Genomic DNA, 23,187 nt, shown 5'->3' with positions numbered 1-23,187 from the left:
CCGGGATGAACTGGAAGGTGAAGAGTCGATGTGAGATCAGCCTCACAGCTGTCGTCTACATCCAAACTCTCAAACACACTGTGGCAGGACTTGGGGGGTGACTGCCATTTTAGATCTAGACTGACCCAAAAAAAAAAGGAAGCAAAAATGAAAAAGGAAGCAAAAGAGCTGAAGAAAGCACTAAAAAGACTACGAAAAAACGCATCAGGATGTTAACGAGAAATGGGCCACTTTTTTTCCCCCCTCAAACCTGCCGATGTGCTGACCACACTATGGTAACAAGGACACACTGCCTAAAAGCCATCACTCAAAACATAATGCAATTTACAAGGCTCCTCTCTCTCTCTCTGAGCATGCTGGGTAAGTATATTCTGATATGAACAATGGGTGACTTTTTGTTTCAATGACAAACTGCCTTCTGCTCCTCGCTGCTCTAATTCTTCGGGATAGCGGCTCGGGCATGGCAGTGAATGCCAATGAGAGGGTATGCTATGGCTTCTCTATGAATTACATTATTGATTGCCGATACTCTTTGAACAGAAAATGTAATTATGCAATGCGGCATGCCGGGCTTAGTCACTATCCTCCCGATATGTCACTCATGCTCTCTTTCTCTTCCCCTCAATCATTCCCTCCCTCTTCTGTATCCCTGTTCATCCATCAATGAATCCCTCCCTTTCTTAACAACACTCCAAAACATACTTTCTGGGAGTAGCTCCCGCGGAGAGACTCTGCATGCTCCTTTAGCCTTCGCGAAGAGTCTATACATCAGCAGCTGGTCAACTTCTTCTAGACACTTTTTATTTCAGAGATCTCTTCTAGACCTGTCTACCTAGTTTCCACGCTTGGTCGCTTGTTTCAAGGAAAGCAATCCTGCCAGAATTTGTTTTTGCCGTTGGCCAGTATCAGCTCCAACAACAATCAACAACTACAAATCCTAGTACTCCAGGACCTCTTTCCCTCATCCCGATGTCTTTAACAATGGAGCATTATTGCTTTACACAACTACATTATAGGGCAAAATCACCTTGTTCACTTGGCACAACACATATACAAAGAACTGCAATGTTTTCCACAGGGCTGCAAAGTTGTCAGTGTTTTGTGATGCACAGAAGTGCCTGGAGAGATCCTCTAAGAAAGAGAAACTGAGAGTTTAACAAGTCGACGGGAAAAAAAAAGGTCTTACAAGTTGGACAAACCTGGCCTAAACCATATGTGTTAGCATCTTCCACTGAGCTACCAAGAAACTACAGAAGCTCTGAAGTGCTTTAAATGATTTTCCCTAAGTACAGGCCTGGTTCCACATCAGGCTGACTGGTTGCTGTTCTTTTCACCCTTCTGATCAATGCTTACGCACGAGATTATGGATCCATATGGCCAATGTTGAGTCACTAAACCTTCCAGAAGCACTTCCTGTACGGTTAGCGAACTCAACTCTTTAGTTTATACAGTATATACCAACTCTGTGAGACTCTTTTGACATACTTTCACATGCCAGTGATACATTTGCATGCATTCTGGTAATACTGCACATTGAAGATTAACGCTTTATTAACATGAAGGTCAACAGGTCACTAAATTAATCCCAAAAAAGGCTGGTCAGGTTTTGCTAAAAGGTATATTTTGTAAAAAAATAAATAAATAAACAAATGTGAACACACAATTAAAGACACACTCACCAGCCACTTTGATAGGTACATCTGTCGGTTAAGGCAAATTTCTCATCAGCCAATCACACCGCAGCAACTCAATGCATTCAGGCAACCAGTGGCTTGGTTGTTTGTGCCAGATGAGCTGGTCTAAGTATTTCAGAAACTGCTGATCTACTAGGATTTTCACGCACAACCATTTCTAGGGTTTACAGAGAATGGTCCAAAGCAAAAGAATACAACGGGTGCCATTCCTGTCAGTTGAGAACAGGAAACGGAGGCTACAATTTTTCAACAACACGAAAGCATGGATTCATCCTGCCTTGTATCAACGGATCAGGATGGTGGTGGTGGTGTAATGGTGTGGGGGATATTTTCTTGGCACACTTTGGGCTCTTTAGTACCAACTGATCATAGTTTTAACGCCACAGCCTACCTGAGATTTGTTGCTGACCATGTCCATTCCTTTATAACCACAGCGTACTTCTTTTGATGGCTACATCCAACAGGATAACGCAAAGTGACAAAGCGCAAACAATCTCAGACTGGTGTCTTGAACATGACAATGAGTTCCCTGTACTCAAATGGCCTCCACAGTCACCAGATTTCAATCCAATAGGGCACCTTTGGGATGTGGTGGAATAGAAGAAATCGAATCATGGATGTGCAGCCGACAAATCAGCAGCAATTGCATGCTATCATGTCAATTTGAACCAAAATCTCTACGGAATATTTCCAGTACCTTGTTGAATCCATGCCACAAAGGATTAAGGCAGTTCTGACGGCAAAAGGCCAACCTGGTACTAGTAAGGTGTACCTAATAAAGTGGTTGGTGAGTGTAGATGAAGTTACAAAAGCAACCATGTCCACTAAAGTGCAAAACTGACAGGAACGATGCCCACCAAGTAACGTTGAGTTTAATAGACATCCAACAGACATCTAAACATAGATGGTTTGGCTAAAACAAGGCTCAATTTGGCTGTCAATTAAAATCTAATAACTAGAGTAAGTCTTCAAATATACATATTAGACAGACTTCAAATGAGCAGTCATTCAATTTTGTGTATCTGGTGAAAAGTCTAGATTTGGGCTATTGTCAGGCATCTATTAGATCAGGAGTCAGGGTTCAACGCTAAGGATTTTTTCTACTGGCCCGATTGGACCAGTGGTTCAGATTTTTACTTGCCCTGCCAAAATTTTCACTGGCCCCATAAAAGAAATAAAAAAGTTAGCCACATATATTAAATAATGTTTCACAAAATAATGTCAGGTGGTTCATTCCACTGTGGCGACCCCAGATTAATAAAGGGACAAAACCGAAAAGAAAATGAATGAATGAAAATAATGTTAGTAGTTGTAGAATTGAAATATTTGAAAAATATTTAGCAGTAAAATATAGCAGTATGGAAAACGTGCACGTATTTTATTGCAAAACAAAAGGTGGCTGATTTAAAACTAAGAAACTAAGAAAAACATTACCTTCATTTTTTTCGTCATGCTGTACCTATTTAAATGTTTCCACGAAGTTAGAAACAGAAATTTCCTTTAGCCTCATAATTTAATGTCGCGGTCATGTTGCCATCTATAAAAATTTAGTGACAAGGCAGCACTGCCCCGATCGGGCCAGTAACAATTCTGTCTACTGTCCTGAGCATCTCTCACACCGGGCCATCGGGCAGTCCTTATTGTTGAGCCCTGGGAGTGCCCAAACTCTGTCTTGGAGGGCCGGTGTCCGGCAGGTACACCTGCATGGATGTTTCTAGCAAGCTTAGTAAAAGCTTGATTAGCTAGCCCAGGTGTGTCTGATTGGGGTTGGAGCAAAACTTTGCAGGACACCAACCCTTCAGGACCAAGTTTGGGCATCCCTGTATTAGATTCTCACAGACAACCGAAATTTAGCCTTGTTTTAGCCAAGCTGTCAATGTTTATACGTCTATTTGATGACTATAAGACTTCTTTTAAACACACACAACAAATGCTTGCTGAGAGCACTCTCTCTCTCTCTCTCTCTAACACACACACACTTTGATTGCTTCATTTCTGTGGTATATGGGGCAAGCTAAAAACAAAAATGAGTTTGACACCCACTGCCCCTATGTTGGGTAGCGAGGTGGAGAAAACTCCGTTGCCTGCCCTTCTTTAAAGGCAGGAGGAAAGGACAGAAAGAAGGAAGTTACCAAGAGAAATCCAGCAACCATTGGAACATAAATTCACAGCCAGATTATCAACACACACCCCACCAAGCAGAGATGTCAACACGTACATGCGCGCACACACAGAGCCCCCAATGCTCCAGACCCTGTCGAAATCAATCACCATCAATTCAGCTCAATATGCACAAAGAGCCTTTGTACATACAGGCGGACACACACGATCAAGAAGCTGGGCTACCATCACACACGCACCACATGAAAAAAAGTCATATTGTTCAAAAACAAGCAGCACTGCTCGCTTAAAACACAATCTTTCAAACTCTAAAATCAACTGCAAGTCGATGCCAGTGTACGCTTGCCTTCTGTGATCAAATCTCCGGCGCCAGGGGTTCCATCTAGCCCGGCTCTTCGAAATGAATTCTGACGTAATTGATTTACATCCCTCTATTAGAGCTGCAGAGTTTTATGAGGAAGATATTGGGAGTTGACGTTTTTTGTCAGGCTGTCTCCACAGAAACAACGCTCGAACGAGGAGAGTTATGAGGGCTTCATTTTCAGATGTGGATTCCGGAACTCTCAACGAGACAAATCTCAGAGGAGTCATGCAATGTCGTCTAACTGCCACTCAGAGATTGCTTTTATGGAGGATGGCCCGATCATCGCTTAATGAAAGTATGTGTCAAAAAAAGTTTATTCAGAATGAAACAGAAAGAGGTCTGTATGCTAACTACCCCTGGTGATCAACACACATTTATGTACAGATGACTATAGGGGCAGTCCACCCAAAAATGAAACCCTGTCATACAGTAATTTACTAATCATCAACTTTTTTGAAACATATTTAAGTTTCTTTCTTCTGTTGAACACAAAAGAAGTTATTTTTGAGAATGTTGGTACTCATCCGGTTTCATATTAATGTTTTTTTTCTACTTTGGAAGTTAATGGAAACCATCAACCAGCATTTTCCAAAATAGCTTCTTTTGTATTCAACAGAAAAAAGAAAGTAGGTCATAAAGAATTAACATAGATGAGGATTTTTTATGGAGCCAGATCAGTCTCAAAAATAATGCAATTACAAAATAAAAGGCATACATGCACAGCACAATTCACATTTACAAAATCCATTTTGTCACGCTTTGAATTTACGAATTTATGAATTTAATTTGTGTAGTTTTGAATCATGTTTTAAATTTGCTAATTGGATTTGTGTATTTTTGAATCATGTTTTAAATTTATGAATTGAATTTGTGTATTTTTGAATCATGTATTGAACTTGTGCATTGGATTTGTGTATATTTAATCATGTTTTGAATATACGAATTGAATTTGCGTGTTTTTGAATCGTGTTTTGAATTTACAAATTAAATGTGTATTTTTGTATTGTGTTTTGAATTTACGAATTACATTTGAGTATTTTTTAATCGTGTTTTGAATTTATGAATTGGAATTGTGTATTTTTGAATCATGTATTGAACTTGTGCATTGGATTTGTGTATTATTGAATCGTGTTTTGAATTCACGAATTTAATTTGCGTGTTTTTGAATCGTGTTTTGAATTTACAAATTAAATTTGTGTATTTTTGTATCGTGTTTTGAATTTCAGAATTAAATTTGAGTATTTTTTAATCGTGTTTTGAATTTATGAATTGGAATTGTGTATTTTTGGATCATGTATTGAACTTGTAAATTGGATTTGTGTATTTTTGAATTGTGTATTGAACTTGTAAATTGGATTTGTGTATTATTGAATATTGTTTTAAATTTCCGAATTTAATTAGTGTATTTTTGATTTGTGTTTTGAATTTGCTAATTGGATTTGTTTATTTTTGAATCATGTTTTAAATTTATGAAAAGGATTTGTGTATTATTGAATCGTGTTTTGAATTTACGAATTTAATTTGCGTGTTTTTGAATCGTGTCTTGAATTTTCAAATTAAATGTGTATTTTTGTATCGTGTTTTGAATTTACGAATTAGATTTGTGTATTTTTTTATCGTGTTTTGAATTTATGAATTGGAATTGTGTATTTTTGGATCATGTATTGAACTTGTAAATTGGATTTGTGTATTATTGAATATTGTTTTGAATTTCCGAATTTAATTTATGTAGTTTTGAATCGTGTTTTGAATTTGCAAATTTAATTTATGTATTTTTGAATCATGTTTTGAATTGATGAATTGGATTTGTGCATTTTTGAATTGTGTTTTGAATTCACGAATTTGTGTAGCTTTGAATCGCAGATCTATACCAAATACATCAACATTGCCATACTAAATCTAGAGGGTGTTAATGACAAAAATATTCATACCTGAATTATTCACAGACAGTTAATGCACATTTTTAGTTTTAAAATATATTAGTCACAGAAATAGTTAACATGAAAATTATATTTCTCAATTTATTTAAGCCAGGTGAAGAATAGGGTGAACTGAACAAAGTAGTCACAGCAGTACAAATACCTGGAAAGCTTGCAGACATGGAAAATGCGGTCACACTTTACAATAAGGTTCATTAGTTAATGTTAATTAATGCATTTACTAAGATGAACAAACAATGAACAATACATTTGCTACTGTATTTGTTCATGCTAGTTAATGTTAGTTAATGAAAATACAGTAGTTCATTATTAGTTCATGTTAACTCATGGTGCATTAACTAATGTTAACAAGCATGGACTTGGATGTTAATAATGCATTAGTAAATGTTCAATTATGATTAATAAATGCTGTACATGTGTTGTTCATGATTAGTTCATGTTAGTAAATGTATTAACTAATGAACCTTATTGTAAAGTGTTTCTGAAAATGCTAATATATTTCCAGATTTAAGATTCCCTGTTTTGGGCGTAGGGTTTCTACACAAGACCCCAGAATCTTTCAGAAATGAACTTTAATTGTACAAGGCTGGAATCACATCGTAATATCAGGGTAATTTGAGTTGTTAATGGCTTCAAGAACCTAACTGTGATGAATATGATACTTTTTAGGTTATTTTTGACTATTTAATTGCAACCGAGATTGAAGACACCATGTGTAAAATTAAGCACAATATAATTAGATAAAATGACTGATTAGGTAGCTAGTGTGGAAAGTTCTCGATGAAAACAAAGGGGCTTTAAGTGTCCACAATTCAATTCTGACTGACACTCAGTTATTAATGCTCAGTTATTAATGGCGACTTCAGCCTGAGGGTAAAATCTGTTCTCATGCTTAATTGTTACGCTTAGGTAGTTTTGAAATTCAAGTTTGCTCCAACTTCATTATAATGCTCATCAGGCGTCCACATTCATGCACTTAACCTTGATTTTGCTTTTGTCTTTTTTGGACAGGAGGGGTCAGCATGTGTATGCGTGTCCTAATGGACTCATTAATATTCTCCTTCGTTCTCTCCTGAAGGGCATTCACCCTGTGGGCACATCCAGGACATATACATATATACAGTATACACTATCATCCTATGTGAAGAAGCACATGCTTTTACACATGGAGCAACATCTGTTGCCTAAATCTGTCCAGAAATAGGAGGGGACAGCAAAGAAAGCATGAATACATAAGGAAAGATGAAAGAAACATTGACCATAAAAATGGCTATGACATCTTTAACATATTGACAAACAGGCCCATAGCATAAAGGATCTGTACTCAGTAGCATAGTAATTTTTTATAATCTCAGTTTATCCATTAGCAAAGATGTAAAGTATAGAGGTTAAAGTAGACAATGTAAATTATGTGTGTAATTAGCACAATACTTAACATAGGGTCATCTTTCTTTAAAGTTCTATGCATTACTTTTCATTATTACACAACTGTCTGAATTACTCTGATTGGCCAGGTGGAGTTTGCAAGTTATATTACGAGTAATTACAATACCGTGATCAGAATTTAAAACAACATCAACACTATCTAACGTTAATTGACTGTAAACATGGTTGTACTTTGATAGTCTTTGGCTGCTAACATGATTTCACAATTTATTCTTTAATTTGCAAAGAATACTTTTCTGAAATTATATTATTAAGGACAATGTCTGAATATCCGAATATAAAACCAACTTTACCTCTATTATTGTTTGTGACCTTTTAAACATCACTGTGACGTATATATGTATAGATTTAAAGTGTTTTTTGTAATTTATATTCCTCCTGGCATAATTCTTTGTTTCTCTTTTTGTCGTGTTCCTTTGTCTACCTCTTTTATTATGGGATTTGTACCTTTTCTGTAGGTTCTTGTATTCTTGTTAAAAGTTCAAATAAAAAATATACATATACACACACACATATATATATATATATATATATATATATATATATATATATATATATATATATAAAACGTTATATATATTATAATCAATTCAGAGTAACATTATCATGCTCACCAGATCTGATGTGGATAAAGGCTAAATCATAATTAAAAAATAACAAAAGAGAGTGACAGAAGTGTATTGCGTTGTATGTTGAAGCTACAGTAAAAGAAATCAGCCAGGACCTACTGTCAGTTTTTACAGTCTTTGGTATCAACCTCTGCATGAACATATGACAGTTGAGCTGAGTGATTTGACATGATTCAGCAGTCTACATGTGTTTGGTGAAACACACGCATAAAATTTAACAATAAACATAATAAACTAAGAAAATACATAACTAAACATACCTTATGCCACCTCAGAATGGAGATGAATAAGTGTGCAATCAGTACATCTTGCGTTTTGCCTCCTGAAGCGAGTTTGAACATGCCTCACGCTGTCGTTACCCAGTAACACACAGTAAACAAGAACTCGCGTTTTCAAAATAAAAGTCCCACACACATAGTAAGTGAAATATATGCTTAAAATAACTAAAGGATGGAAATGAACACTGTTTTATCACTAGAAAATGTTTGGCTTATCAAAACGCAGTCTATTAATGACTTTAGAGCATTTTTATGATCTCAGAGCTAAAAAATTTGCTGCATTTGTATTTGTAAACACTTGACTACATTACAAACTCTGTGGATGGTAAGTATTGTGGACAATTTCAAAAATAACATACAGAGAAACACTTTTGCATGTTGAGATGTACATAATATGTGTGTGTGCTGGTGTTCACCGGCTGCTTCATGTGCACACAGGGCGCGTCAAGCAACTGAAAGAAGCAGAGCTTGAAGGTAAACAAACAACGGCTTATCATATGCAACTTATCGATATGTATTTACACAGTTAGCATTAAGAAGGAACATAGAAATGTTATCTGACTAACATCTAGCAGCTAAATGTGTCTGGGAAAATATTCAAAGGCTTTTATCTTCATAAACAGCACGGATGTTAATGCGTATGAATGGCTGGAGTAGACGACTCACGTCAGCGTGTTCTAACCGTGAACGTGCTCTTTCCGGCAATCTTCCTTCTGCATTCACATAGTGCAGCATTCCGGTATTTACCGTTAATGTTACAACTTCTCTTTCAGAAAAATAGCTGGAATGAATTTACCGCTATTTTCAAAAAGGGCCTGTTCACATAGGAAAATTAGTTTACACAAATGTTAAGAATGACCCAGGGTTAACTAATTCAAATGTTAAAATCCCTTAAGAGTTCAGGACAAAAGGTATACAGTAGGTAGGCCACCATTCCTTGGTTCAATGAATTTTCAGTTCTATAAAGGATCTTACAATAGACCCATGGCTCAGAGGATCTAGTCACTGATATTATCCTTAAAACAAGAATATGGCTAAATCTGATTTCAATTTTATTCAGATACAGTAAAGTGTGATTTAAATATGGAAACCAGTCCACAGTCACACAGCGAGACGGTTGCTGTTTCGAGTCCCGAATGAATAAGGGGACATTTCAGTGCAGAGTTTGTATGTTTTCCCTATGTACAAGCGGGCTTCCTCTCCTCCAGTATCCCCCACAGTCCAAAGACATGAATTGGAGCAAATGTATGGGTTTCCCAGGGTTCCACAACTGTAATTTGAAAACATTTTGTAAAATAAAGATTTATTAGTTGTTTTTTTGTCCAATTTTCCAAATTTATTTATTTTATTTTATTTTATTTTTTGAGAATATACTTTGTCTGCTTAATTTCATTTATAATCAGGCTTCTGTTTATTGGTAATTGGTAGACCCACACCGAATCTGTGCGCGCAGAATTCCCTAGATTTTCCGCAGATTTTTAGCCGATCATTAATTCTGTTTATTTACTTGAGTAAATGTGTGTAAATCTATATTCATTCAGTTTTTAAATTGATTTCAGTAATATTATTGACTAATATGTAAATGTTCATCTGATTTATGTACAATGCAGTTTGTACAGTAATATTTTCTGTAATTTACAGTAATATTTTTCTAAGCATTTGTTTACCAAATAAAGTGAATCTAATTGGATTTGCATTTTAAGCATTAAATAAAAGTTAAAAAGATAATATTTTTATTTCACATATTAGGGTGTTATACTAAGGTTATGATACTCCCAAAATAATTCTGCAGAAATCTGAAGATTTTTACCAAAATTCTTCACAGAAATAGCAAAAAAAGTCTGCAGATTTTGTCTGGCCCTAGTTATTGGTAAGGGTGAGTAATTGTATTTCACGGTAACAATACATTTCACAGTATAATCACTAAATTTAAATATAGTCAGAAATTAAATGACTTTTTTTCAGTCTAATAGTTGACAGATGCTGCAGTGCTAAACAAGTGACTGTTTCACTTAGCAAGGGATATTGTACACAGAGTTATTCTGTACTGACATTCGCAGTGCTTAGAGAAATCTCAATGCTAGGTTGCAAATGGAAGGGCATCCGCCACATTAAAACATATGCCAGAATAATTGGTGGTTCCTTCCACTGTAGTGACCCCCTGATAAATCTGGAACTAAGCCGAAAGAAAGTGAGTGGGTTTTTGAAACAACATATTTAAAAGGCTGGGGCCTGTTTTCTAGTTTGTTCTTGGGCCAGACAGGGCTCTGGAATCGCCGGCATGTAGGTTGAAAGGAATATTGGTGTGCTTTTATCTCTGTTGAGACAGACGAGAGAGAAAAAAAGGAGGGCAAGAAAGTGAAATGAAGAACAGGTCTTTTTTATTCCTCTTCAAGAGAGGCTTGAAGGTCAAGGCACATGAGAAGAAATATCCGTAACAGATGCCACATAGCAAGGCCAACAGCCGACAGCGGACAGCTGCTTCAGCCAGCCGCGGTTCAGCTCCCACAGCTGTAAGCAGAGGTGACGGGTTTGCATGGAGTGTGCAAAACCCTCCTGAGTCTTGTACGCATTTCAATATCAGCGTCTGTAGAGTCGTCAAGTGCTGGTATGGGAGTTTGCGTCCCCTTCCACGCTGTGATTAAAAACATGCCACACTGTGAATCTAACAGGACAAAAGGCTTTGAGGTCTCGAGACATCAGCCATTGTAGCGTTTGTTATGTCTACATCAGGGTCCTGTGGCTAAGCAGCTATCGTAATGACTTCAAGGACAAGACAGGAGGTCTCTTGTTTATGGAGTCCAAAGGAGCGAGAGAGGAGGAGAATGAGAGAAATGGACTGTTATTAAATCGGAAGGCGCCTAAGCAGCTGACAAGCAGTGACTCTGTGTGTGTGTATGTCAAATAGGGAATGAGAGAAAGAGAAAGGGGGAGAGACAGTGAGAGGGAGAAAGAAAAATGGTGCTGGCAGCGCCAGGCGACACTGTTAGACATAATAACATAATTTGAAGTAATGATGGTTGCCCTTTAAGATAGTCCACCGGGAGAGAAAGAGAAATGAACTAGACTGTCTTCGGTCCACAAAAGCAGCGTCCGGCTACATCCACGATGCTGACCAATTAGGTTAGAATCACGACATGAATGATTGGCCAATGCACTGGGAGGGTGCAGTCCCACTGTACATTCATTACTGGGGAAGGAGAAAGTACGTTTACAATAGATGGCATTTAGATTTCCCATATATCTCAAATCACATTTTTGGCAGGATCCAACTTTTGTTTTTCCGAAGGATCTTTCTGACGCACAGTAATCAGAAAAAAGCCAAAAACATGACTCAAAAAATGCTCTAAACCAGTTTTTCTCAACTGTGGTACATGTACCACTAGTGGTACGCGGGCATCCTTCCAGTGGTACGTGGAGGAATCAAATATATCATATGCTACATTCATTCATTCATTCATTCATTTTCTTGTCGGCTTAGGGGTCGCCACAGCGGAATGAACCGCCAAATTATCCAGCACATTTTTTACGCAGCGGATGCCCTTCCAGCTGCAACCCATCTCTGGGAAACATCCACACACACATTCACACACACAGTCATACACTACGGACAATTTAGCCTACCCAATTCACCTGTACCGCATGTCTTTTGACAGTGGGGGAAACCGGAGCACCTAGAGGAAACCCACGTGAATGCAGGGAGAACATGCAAACTCCACACAGAAACGCCAACTGAGCCGAGGATCGAACAAGTGCTATTTCTTCAGAAAATTTTGTAAAAAATCTGGATTTATGCTGAATGATTTTAGCAATATCACAACTAAAAACTCAATATATTAAATGAACAAGTAATACATGTTTAACTTTTATTTAACGTTTACAATGCAAATCCAATGAGATCCACTTATTTGGTAAACAAAGTAACTCTCTTATATAATATATCCACTAAAAGACAGAAAATATCACTTTATAAACTATATTGTAAATCAATCATTTGAACATTTTAATATTACTGTTATTATATCTCAATAATATTAGTGAATAAACTGAATAAATATAAATTTACAGAAGTAAATACATACCTTAATGACAATGATGCGCGCAGATTCCGTGTGGGCCTACATATAGCCTATATTTCTAAGGTCCAGGCAACATTTCCAGCTGTTGATGAATTAGATGCTATATGATAATACTTTACTTTTAAGTACAGAAGTTTTTTTTTTTTTTTTTTACTTTTTAAGCACAGTAACCCTTAATTTTTATCCTTTTAAAGCATATTTTAGTTTAAAAGTTGAAGCTTCGTTTTTATTTGTTTGTTTGTTTTTTACATATAAGCACAGTATAGCGTTAATTCATTCATTTTCATGCCGGCTAAGTCCCTTTATTAATCTGGGGTCGCCACAGCGGAATGAACCGCCAACTTATCCAGCAAGTTTTTTTTTTACGCAGCGTATGCCGTATTTACAGCCACAACCCATCTCTGGGAAACATACACACACACACATACACTACGGACAATTAAGCCTACCCAATTCACCTGTACCGCATGTCTTTGGACTGTGGGGGAAAACCGGAGCACCCGGAGGAAACCCACGCAAACGCAGGGAGAACATGCAAACTCCACACAGAAACGCCAACTGAGTCTAGGTTCGAACCAGCGACCTTCTTGCTGTGAGGCGACAGCATTACCTTCTGCGCCACTGCCTCGCCATTTACAGTGTTAATGTTCAAACCTTTTATAATGTTTAAAGTGGCTGACAACAATAAATATTTTTAATAATAGGATTTAATCTGCCTCGTGTTTTAACTGTGCAGTGCAGTAGTTGCTTCATCTGGCCAAATACGCTACTGTATTTCAATCCAGGTCATTATGGTGGTACTTGGAGAGACCGTTCTTTTCTGAGGTGGTACTTGATGAAAAAAGTTTAAGAACCACTGCACTATACAGTTTCAAGTGGCAATAAACTTTGCAGATGTTAAAACAACAACAGCTTTCAAACCCTTCACATTAATTATAATTTCAGATTATCAGTTAATAATAAATGTGTTTTTTTTTGTGTGTGTAGGGTTAGATGATTTGTTTCCAGTGAAGACTTAGAGAAACTTGTTCATGCTTTTATCACCAGCAGGGTGGATTACTCCAACGGCCTCCTCACTGGTCTTCGCAAAAAGACAGACAGTTGCAGCTCATCCAGAATGCTGCTGCAAAGATTCTGACCAAAACCAGAAAATCAGAGCACATCACACCTGTCCTCAGGTCTTTACACTGGCTCCCAGTTACATTCAGAATAGATTTTAAAGTATTTTTACTTGTCTTTAAATCACTAAACAGCCTAGGAACTCAATACATTACAGATATGCTCACTGAATACAAACCTAGAACTATCCAAGAGTTCAGTCAAAGCAGAGTGAATCAACCTTCAGCTACTGACAGCGCCCCCCGCTGCTGGAATCAGCTTCCGGAAATGATCAGATGTGCTCCAACATTAGGCACGTTCAAATCAAGACTGAAAACACATCTGTTTAGCTGTGCCTTTACTGAATAAGCACTTTGCTACGTCCGATAGATTGCACTAGTATGTCTTTCTTTTCTTTTTCCTTCTTTTATAACCTGATTTAACACATTTCAATCTGTTTTTAATTATTTTTAATCTTTGCTTTTTTAATGTAAAGCACTTTGAATTACCATTGTGTATGAAATGTGCTATATAAATAAACTTGAGGTTTATGTGGTTCCTAGTAAGCACACAAACCTCAAATGCGCATTTACATTTGTGCATGATTTCCATATTTTACACAAATTTGGGTTGAAGCTCGTATTAAAGTGGGTCACAAAATTGACTGGCAAACCGAAAGCTAATCTCTTTAAAAAAGACTACAATACAATCTGTGTTTCTTACACCACAGCACCGACTATAGACAGTGGAGCTGTTTGCATTGCATAAGTGACAATTCACGCACAATATAGTGGCAGCCATAATAGTATCGGCCAATAACTGTTTACAGTTTGTTATCAGCCTGATGAGGAAATGCCCTATTGTCAGACAAATTATGGATTATTTCTGCCGGTTGATTCACTTCTGATGTGTGCTGTGGGCCATGAGGGTTTTCATTGGTGTCTTCCACATGACCTGACATGTCGACCGGAGCAGACGCGCGCTTTGGAAGATGTTTTGCTATAGGGAAGACAAGATGTTGACAGTGTTTTTGCCATGAATATACAAGGACCAACTTATCTATTCATTTATTTATCCAGATTTATTCATTTAAAAATTAAACCCATGATTAGCCTCGCATGGAATACGTCGAGGCCATCTTTCAATGTATTTGTTTACTTATATAAATGTGTGTAAATATATTTTTATTTAGTTTTCATAATAATTTCGTATTAAGATTTAGCAGTTGTTTTATTTCTCCAATTAAGTTTCTTTAAAAAAAAAAAAACTTTTCTGATTTGTTTTACTTAGCATTTGTGCTTTAAATCAGGCTTCCAAACATAAACTGTTACTGGTAAGGGTGAGTGGTATAACTAAAATTCTATTTCACCGTTAAAGTCATTTTAGTTCACGGTAACATCATATTTCACGATATAGTCATTTAAATAGTTACAGATAATCAACAAAAAGTGTTTACATAAATAAATAAAACTTAAATAATGCAAAAACTTTAAGGACTTTAAATGTTTCAGTCTGTTAACTTAATTGTTTTTACAAATTTATTTAAGTGGATTAAACATAAAAGCAAAACTATAAGTATGTGTTGACGAGGAAAGTCATTTAAATAGTTTCAGAAAATAAATAAACTTAAATACTGTAAAAGTTAAAAGGACTTCATATGTTTTAGTCTGTTAGTCGACAGAGGCTGTAGCGCTGGAAAAAAGTGAGGCATATTGTACACCGAGTTATTCTGTACTTGCATTCGCAGTAGTCAAATCAAATCTTTTTCCAGCTAATTCTGACAAATTTTCACCTCCACTTGTACAAATGTGCGCATGCGTGAATGAACGAATCACTTCCTGAGAGGTCGCATATAAAAGAATTATTCAAAATGAACGAATCTTTCAAGAATGACCCTACACTACTTCACAGTCTCAAGTTTAAAAAGTAAATATAAATTCCAGGTAAACATTAACCTCAGATTGCTGACCTAATCTTACAGTAAATGCTTCCCTCAGTATCATGAGTAGCTCACGTGAATTTGAGTAAACCACACCCACTTACTTACATTTTACTGTATACATGACATTATTTATGATTGAAAATTTATTCTGCATTAATGATAAATACTATTATACCTCCCAACCATTCCATAACAAAATGACATGTGAAATGGAGCTTGTAGAGCATATTTTAACCCAGCTTCTTTCTGAAAACATACCCCTATATACATTTATGGAGAGCGCCAAATATGTCCCAGTAGGTATATTTTTTCAGTTTTTGTGTCCGCGAGTCCCGCAGAGGCCGCTGTATACTCTTTTTGGGATCTCAAATTTCTCTCAAAGTGCAATTCGCGCCTGCTGTTCTCGTATAACTCCACCAGAGGCCGCGGTCTAAACCAAACCAACAGCGTTTTCAAAAGCAATCCAGAAAAAACAAAAGCCCTCATGGCAGCCTGATTTTTAGCACGATTACAGATTTTACCACATTCTCACCCTGTTGTTTACTTGTTTTTGATATTATATTTTTGCCTTTTGTTTTTATCTTCCCTGCTTTCTGGAGCCATTCTTCAGCAGACTCAAACTCTGTCATCGCGGCCAACTCCGCTCCACGTCACAAGTCTGGCGATATACAGCACAGAGGTAAGCGTTCAGCTGTTAAGCGTGAAAGAAACAGCATCATAGTGTTCATTTTAAAGATGAAATGCAGCCATACATATCTCCGGCTACATAATTTGTGACCTCCAAAAATGTATATAGGGCTACCTTTTTAGAATGAGCCTATGTTGGCATATTTAAAAAAAAAACACCACACACTGTAAAAAATGCTGGGTTTCACACCATTCATGTTCCCCCAATACAAATCGATAGGGTTAAGTTAATTGTTTTTACGGTCTCACTTTATATTAAGTGGCCTTAACTAATATGTACTTACACAGGAATTATTGGTTTGTTACAATGTACTTATTGTGTAAATACATGTATTTATTGTGTACTTATGCTTAATTAAATACCTGTATGTAATTACATCTGTAAATAACTTCTGTAATTACATTTGTAAATACACTGCTGACCATTCCCTACACCTTAACCCACCCTTAAACCTACCCACACCACCAAACCTGTCCATAACCCAACCTCTATCCCAACTCAACAGCACCACAAGTGTTCTCAAATACATTATGAACACAGTAAGTACATTGTATTTATGTTTTGAAGCAAGTACATAGTAGTTAAGAACACTTAATATAAAGTGGGACCGTTTTTACAAATGTAAGTGTAAATGTAAAATGAGTGTCGTAAACTCAAAATTGACTGAAAGTTAATTCTACTTATTTGAAAAGAGTTTTGAACTCAGTGTTGAAGGTATTGAGTTAATTTATTACCTCATTACTTCAACTCAAATGGAGTAAGTTCACAGTACTCAGATAGATTAGTTTAACTCAAATGGTTTGTTGCAATCGGTTTCATCAAATGGTTTGAGTTGCCTTAACTTATTGGGTTTTACAGTACTCAGTTAGATTGAGTTCTCTTCATTTATTGGGTGTTACTGTGCTCAAATTGCTTCGTTTACTCAAATAGATTAAGTTCTCAGTACTCAATAGGATTAGCTTTTGAACTTAAATGGTTTGTTGCCATTCCTCAAAGGATTTGAGTTACCTTAACTTTTTGGGTTTTACAGTTTCAATTACAGCTCCAAAAAATTAAATTTACAAAAACAGAGGCCATTTCTACTAATCAGACCTTCATTACGCAGAATCTCGACCTGACTTGCATTTGTAAATACATTACTCTAGCATTTCTACTTCAGGGTAAGCACATCCATCTATTTCCTCCTCCGTTTATTGTTGTTTTGCCGTCCTGCACCTGCGCCCGTTACAGCTTTTGGATACACACACCAATTCTGCATTCCCTCATGCTTAATTCCCATAGAGACTATCTTTGTTGTTGCCGGCTAATCCAACTTAAGACCCTTCACGAACGCAAACATAGTTCAAACGCACACACACCGCATCCTATCGCTCTCTAAAAATAGAAGAACACGTGCAAAATAAACAACCAAACCTACTTAATTGATACATGGGGGTCATGTGTGCGAATCGCAAAGCAGGGAAGGAGGTGCTTAATCATTTTTGCACCTGTTCATGATTAGCAAACCCTCACGCTCCTAGCAGGGCGCTAAGAATGCTAAAGACGCTGGCGGAGCCAACTGCAAGAGCCTCGATTAGACAGCAGTCAGTCAGCATGAGGAGAGAGAAAAAAAAGAGAAAACTGTGACTGGGAGGAGACGCTGGCGCCGCTCCAGTGGACGTGTGTTTGTGTGCGGAGTGTGTGGAAAAGGGGGCGCCTCGGGGCAGGACGTTTGGGCATGGAACTCAGGCCCACAGGAAACGAGAGAGGAAAAAAAGACAAGACCTCGAAATAGCTCTCTACTTCCCCTCGCTTCTATTTGCATACAAAAGCTAGAACTGGCCATGGAGTTCAGTCCCTCGAGGTTCGTACCGAATGCCAGGAAAGCTCTCTTCTGTACCTCTTTCTCTCTTTCGTTCTTTCTCTCTTTCTCTTGTAGTTTGCCCAGAACTCCTTGGAGTCTATCAGGCACTGCATTATGCTTTCTGCTGGCTTCATTAGTCCTGCATGCTGCACCGGAGAATTTCATTACATACACGCACAGCCAAAGTTCACAAAAAAACAACAACAACACAACAGTCCCTGGGCTACACGAGTTTCCTTTTGTGATCTGATTACCCAGAGAAAGCGGGAACGATAGTGTTTGTGAATATATGAGTTTGGGGTGGGCAAAACAAAACAACAAGAAATAAGGTAATAACTGCACACTGTGAATCGTTTTCTTAAGCATTAGCAACTTGTGAGTTCATCATTTTGTCAAGGATTAACTCTACAGTAGTAATCGGTTTAAAAATACAGCTACCAAAAATGGATGCACAATTATAGATTCCGGTTGTAAAATAATCAATGATAATAATAATAATAATAATGATAATAATAATAATAATTATAATAATAATAATAATAATAATAATAAATGAATAATAATAATAATGATAATAATAATAATAATAATGATGATGGGGAACAGGCGAAGCAGTGGCGACCAGTGACCAGGGGCCTCATGTACGAAGACTTGTGTGGAAATCTTACTAAAACATTGTGTACGCACAAAGCTGTAAATGTGCGTACGCAGAAAAAAATTCAGATGTATGAAACACTGCGTACGCCGAATCTCACGCATATTCTTTTGTACATCCGAATGAACGTGAAACTGAGCGCAACATGCACGAGCACAAAACCCCTCCCTGCCTCCTCCCCCGTATAAATATGCTAATGACAATGCTAATGGCAAAACCCAACGAAAAAGCAACGGCAAAATCAAGCAAAAAGAGAAACTTTGAACAGAATGTGAAATGGAGGTGCTGCTTTCGGAGGTAGACCGGAGAAAAGCGGTGTTATTTGCAAGTTTGTTCTCCGGAATTTACAACAAAAGAAAAAAATAGAGTGGGAGAGTTTAGCTGATGCGGGTAACACAGTTGGGTCTGAACATCACACTGAGTGCATTAAAAAAAGAAATAATGTGGTTTATATCTGTAAAATGTTGCAGTACCCTTAGCAGTCTCTGTGGCGCACCTCGTAAGACGCATGTGATCATGTATTGACACGTTCGAGCATGAACTCGGCTCGAATCCAGCGTCTGATGATCTCTTTCTTCTTTTTTTCCCCACTTCATATCAGATTTTGCCCACTATTTATCACGAGAAAGACAAGTAGGAATCATCAATAAGTTTGTGCATCATATTTTATTTGCACATTTATTGAATGGAAATGTTTCTGATTCACGCATGCAAATTCATCTTCAGATAGTGTCTTTATAGCAATGTGCGTGCAGTGGATAGCTCAGATTACAATGGGAAAACAGGCGACCGCTGCAAATTGTGCTTTAATGTTTAGCTGGTCAACTGTATGGTATGGAAACCTTACATCAATCAATTTTAATAATAATTATTATTATTAAGTCTGAGGAACTATCACGATTATTATACATTTGTTAATTAAAAAAAAAACTAGAAATGTGTATATTCCATACTAAGTATGAAGTCGAGCAGTCAGTCCTTGTCACGTGACTCACAGTGCGCCATTCTGAAACTGAATGCTTCACACCATGCATGATTGCTGTTTGACTCTGTCAGATGTCTTTAAAAGTCTGCAGTGAGATTTGCTGAAAATACTTGTTTTGTTAGATGTTACTCTACCATTGTGGTATGTACTTACGTTTGTGTATTAACACCAGTATTTACTTTTTACTATGATATTTTTTTTTCTTTGACTGCTCTAACTCTGTAGTGTGGGAACAAATACTCTCTACTCTTAGGATTATGCTGTGGTGTAGGGAATATTTTACTATTTGGATTAATTAATAATTCTAATTAATTATTACAATATTTGTAATATAATATTTTTAATATATAACTTCGTAATTTCTCTTTTTGACACACAGTAGTCTGTTAGGGAAACTAGTGTGTGTTTAATCACTTAAAGACAAATGGATTAGTTCTTTGTGTTTTCATATTCATATGATAGATAATTCTCGGGAGGCTCATATGGAACGGTTTTCTAATTTTAAACACAATACATGTGTTTATGAATATGAATCGATCTTTTAAAAGCAATTGTTTTGAGTTAGAAGGCCAAAAGCTCTCCTCCTATTCAAAGTTTACATTGAAGGCTTCTTACGACATATTTGCATATTCAAATACGCTTTTCTTGAAAAAAATCTAAAACTTGGAGAACATAAATGCAAAACATATTCATATAGGACACCCTTAACAAGGCTATATGAAACCATATAAAATAATTTAAGCACAAAATGGGTTAATAATCTAAAAAAAAAAAACTCTTACAAAAAATTATAATAACATGTAATAATAAATTCATCAATAACCAAGTTTGACAATACAATCATTAAGCTCATTAAATAAGTGCTTTTAAGTCAAGATGCAGCATTTATAGATGTATTTATGAACTGCTTACTAATGTAGAGTTAATGCCTAACAAATAATTGTCTAAAACTATTTGCTAATGCTTAATAAATGATTTATAGTGTGCATTTAGAATAAACTATTATCGGAAAACAACAAAATAAAAATAAAAATACATGGAAAAGATCCATATTTACTGAGGACTGCGTTATGGATTGAAACAAAAACGCATACCGCGAACAACGCTTTCACAGAAGGGCTGGATCCCAACCAGGCCGCCATGTGTTCTGTGAAACTGCGAATGTTCTTTGCCCTCTGCAATATGCTTCACAGATCTTCTGCATGAATAAATCACCATGGTAGATACCGCACTTCCTGCATCAGATTCTCATTCATGCCATTTATCACACTTGGATTCTTTCTTTAAGTCTCATTTGTGTATTTTTTTAAACAATCAGTCATCACCGACCTTTTTAGTTTGACAGAGATGAGTTTAATTCTGTCACAGACGTGTCTTTGCTGACAGAGGTGCAAAGTTTTAGGGTGCCGTTGTGTTTTTAAACAGGAGAATTTTTTCATATTTAACAACATTCACAGGTTTTAGGGAACTGTGCTAATGACAAACACATATTTTTCAGTTACCCATTTTTGTGTACACTACACAAAATGTACAGTAAAAACTGTCTGTTGTATAGTTAATTTACAGAAATGCACAGTTAAAAATATGATAGTAACCGTAATAGATTTTACAGTAAACTACAGAATTTAATTCATTTATAGTGTTGTGCGCTATTGTTTTCAAGTATTAAAATCTACACATTTGCTACAACGATAAAAACACAACCATGAAGATGTCGTACAAAAGTCATACGATAAACCAATGCTCATCACAAATAACTTTTCCCACAAGCACAGAAACATACTAATTTAGAAAAGACACACTTTTTACAGTTACCGATATGGCCGTACACTGAAAACAAACAACAAACAGATCAGTAAAATTTACAGTAAAACTGTTGAGGCTGCCATTATTTTAAATTTTTAAAAATGTGTTAGTAACTATTAAAAACATTTTAAGATAAACTACAGTACTTTGTTAATTTATAGTGTCATACACTATTGTTTTAAAGTATTAACATGTACACATTAATCCTTTGTACCAGAAATAAAAACACAACTATAAAGATGTGACGAGAAAGTCATGCTGGAAGTCATGCATAACTTTTCCACGAGCACAAAAACGTACAAAAAATAAAATAAAATACATTTTAAAAATCTGTGAAATTAACATTTCCCAGAGATGGGTAGTTTCTGTGTGGAGTTTGCATGTTCTCCCTGCGTTTGCGTGGGTTTCCTCCGGGTGCTCCGGTTTCCCCCACAGTCCAAAGACATGCGGTACAGGGGAATTGGGTAGGCTTAATTGTCCGTAGTGTATGAGTGTGTGTATGTTTCCCAGAGATGGGTTGTGGCTGGAAATACGGCATCCGCTGCATAAAAATTTGCTGGATAAGTTGGCGGTTCATTCCGCTGTGGCGACCCCGGATTAATAAAGGGACTAAGCCGACAAGAAAATGAATGAATGAATGAATGTAAAATTAACAGTAAAAGCTGGCAGCTGTGGTTGTCAGAATTTTACAATTAAAAATATGGTAGAAAGTGTAAAAGAGATTTTACAGTAATCTACCATGTTTCATTAATTAATAGTGTTATACATCATTTTTTTAAAGTACTAACATCTACACATTGTACCATTGCTAACGATAAAAAGATAAAAACACAACCATAAAGTATGAGTTGACAAGAAAGCCATATGATAAAAAATGCTGATCACAAACAACTTTTCCCCCAGTACAGAAACATACACATTTAGAGAAGACGCACATTTAACAGTTACCAATTTGTGTGCACAATGTGGTCAGCTAAGATGTACAACGTGTAGATGTAAGTACTTCAAAACAATAGAGAATAACACTGAATGAAATCCGGGAGTTTTATATCAATTTAAAATAAAAATATATTTTACAGTTACTACCATATTTTTAACTGTAAAACTCTTGAAACCACAGATGATTTTTATAATATAATTTACGAAATTAATTTGCACTGTAAAAAACTAATCCGTAAAATTAAGGGTAAAAAAACTGACAGCTCTGATTGCCAGAATTTTACATTTAAAATTATGGTAGAACCTGTAAAAAAAAGACTTCACGTTAAACTACCGCACTTTATTCATAGCGTTTGCTACACATACAAAAATGCAACTAAAAACATGTGCTGATGAAAAATTCATACGATGCACATTAATAACTTCCAACAATCACATAAACATACTAATATATAGAAGACTCGGTTTCGTTCACATAACTACAAAATTTTTAATAATTATAGATTAGATAAGGCCAGAATTATTAGCCCCCCTTTGATTTTTACTTTTTTTTTTTTTTTAAATGTTTCCTAAATGATGTTTAACAGAGCAAGGAAATGTTCACAGTATGTCTGATAATATTTTTTCTTCTGAAGAAAGTCTTATTTGTTTAATTTTGGCTAGAAGAAAAAGCAGATTTA

At 36.3% G+C, this 23,187-nt stretch overlaps 1 protein-coding gene and 1 long non-coding RNA gene across 5 annotated transcripts in view; one reads left to right on the top strand and one right to left on the bottom strand.

The window, feature by feature from the left end:
- The window catches only part of ptprga (protein tyrosine phosphatase receptor type Ga), a 502,971-nt gene that overhangs the window by 387,531 nt on the left and 92,253 nt on the right, over positions 1–23,187 (bottom strand). Inside the window, exon 1 of one of the 2 annotated variants that reach the window (XM_073915995.1) lies at positions 8,455–8,568. The gene's annotated coding sequence lies outside the window, so the exon portion shown is untranslated. 2 annotated transcript variants of the gene reach the window in all.
- Positions 8,556–23,187, top strand: part of LOC141376525 (uncharacterized) — a 33,539-nt gene continuing 18,907 nt past the window's right edge. Inside the window, exons 1-4 of one of the 3 annotated variants that reach the window (XR_012386966.1) lie at positions 8,556–8,797; positions 8,911–8,946; positions 13,599–13,729; positions 13,828–14,883. This is a non-coding gene — a long non-coding RNA (uncharacterized lncRNA). Of the gene's footprint in view, positions 8,798–8,910; positions 8,947–12,542; positions 13,730–13,827; positions 16,271–23,187 lie in introns of those variants that run through there. The other 2 variants (XR_012386964.1, XR_012386965.1) reach the window with 2 other exon arrangements.

Source organism: Danio rerio, chromosome 11, assembly GCF_049306965.1.
Source record: "Danio rerio strain Tuebingen ecotype United States chromosome 11, GRCz12tu, whole genome shotgun sequence".
NCBI classification, from domain to species: Eukaryota; Metazoa; Chordata; class Actinopteri; order Cypriniformes; family Danionidae; genus Danio; species Danio rerio.
Note: the sequence above shows the minus strand (reverse complement) of the source record. Positions and strands in the feature narration are given on the sequence as shown.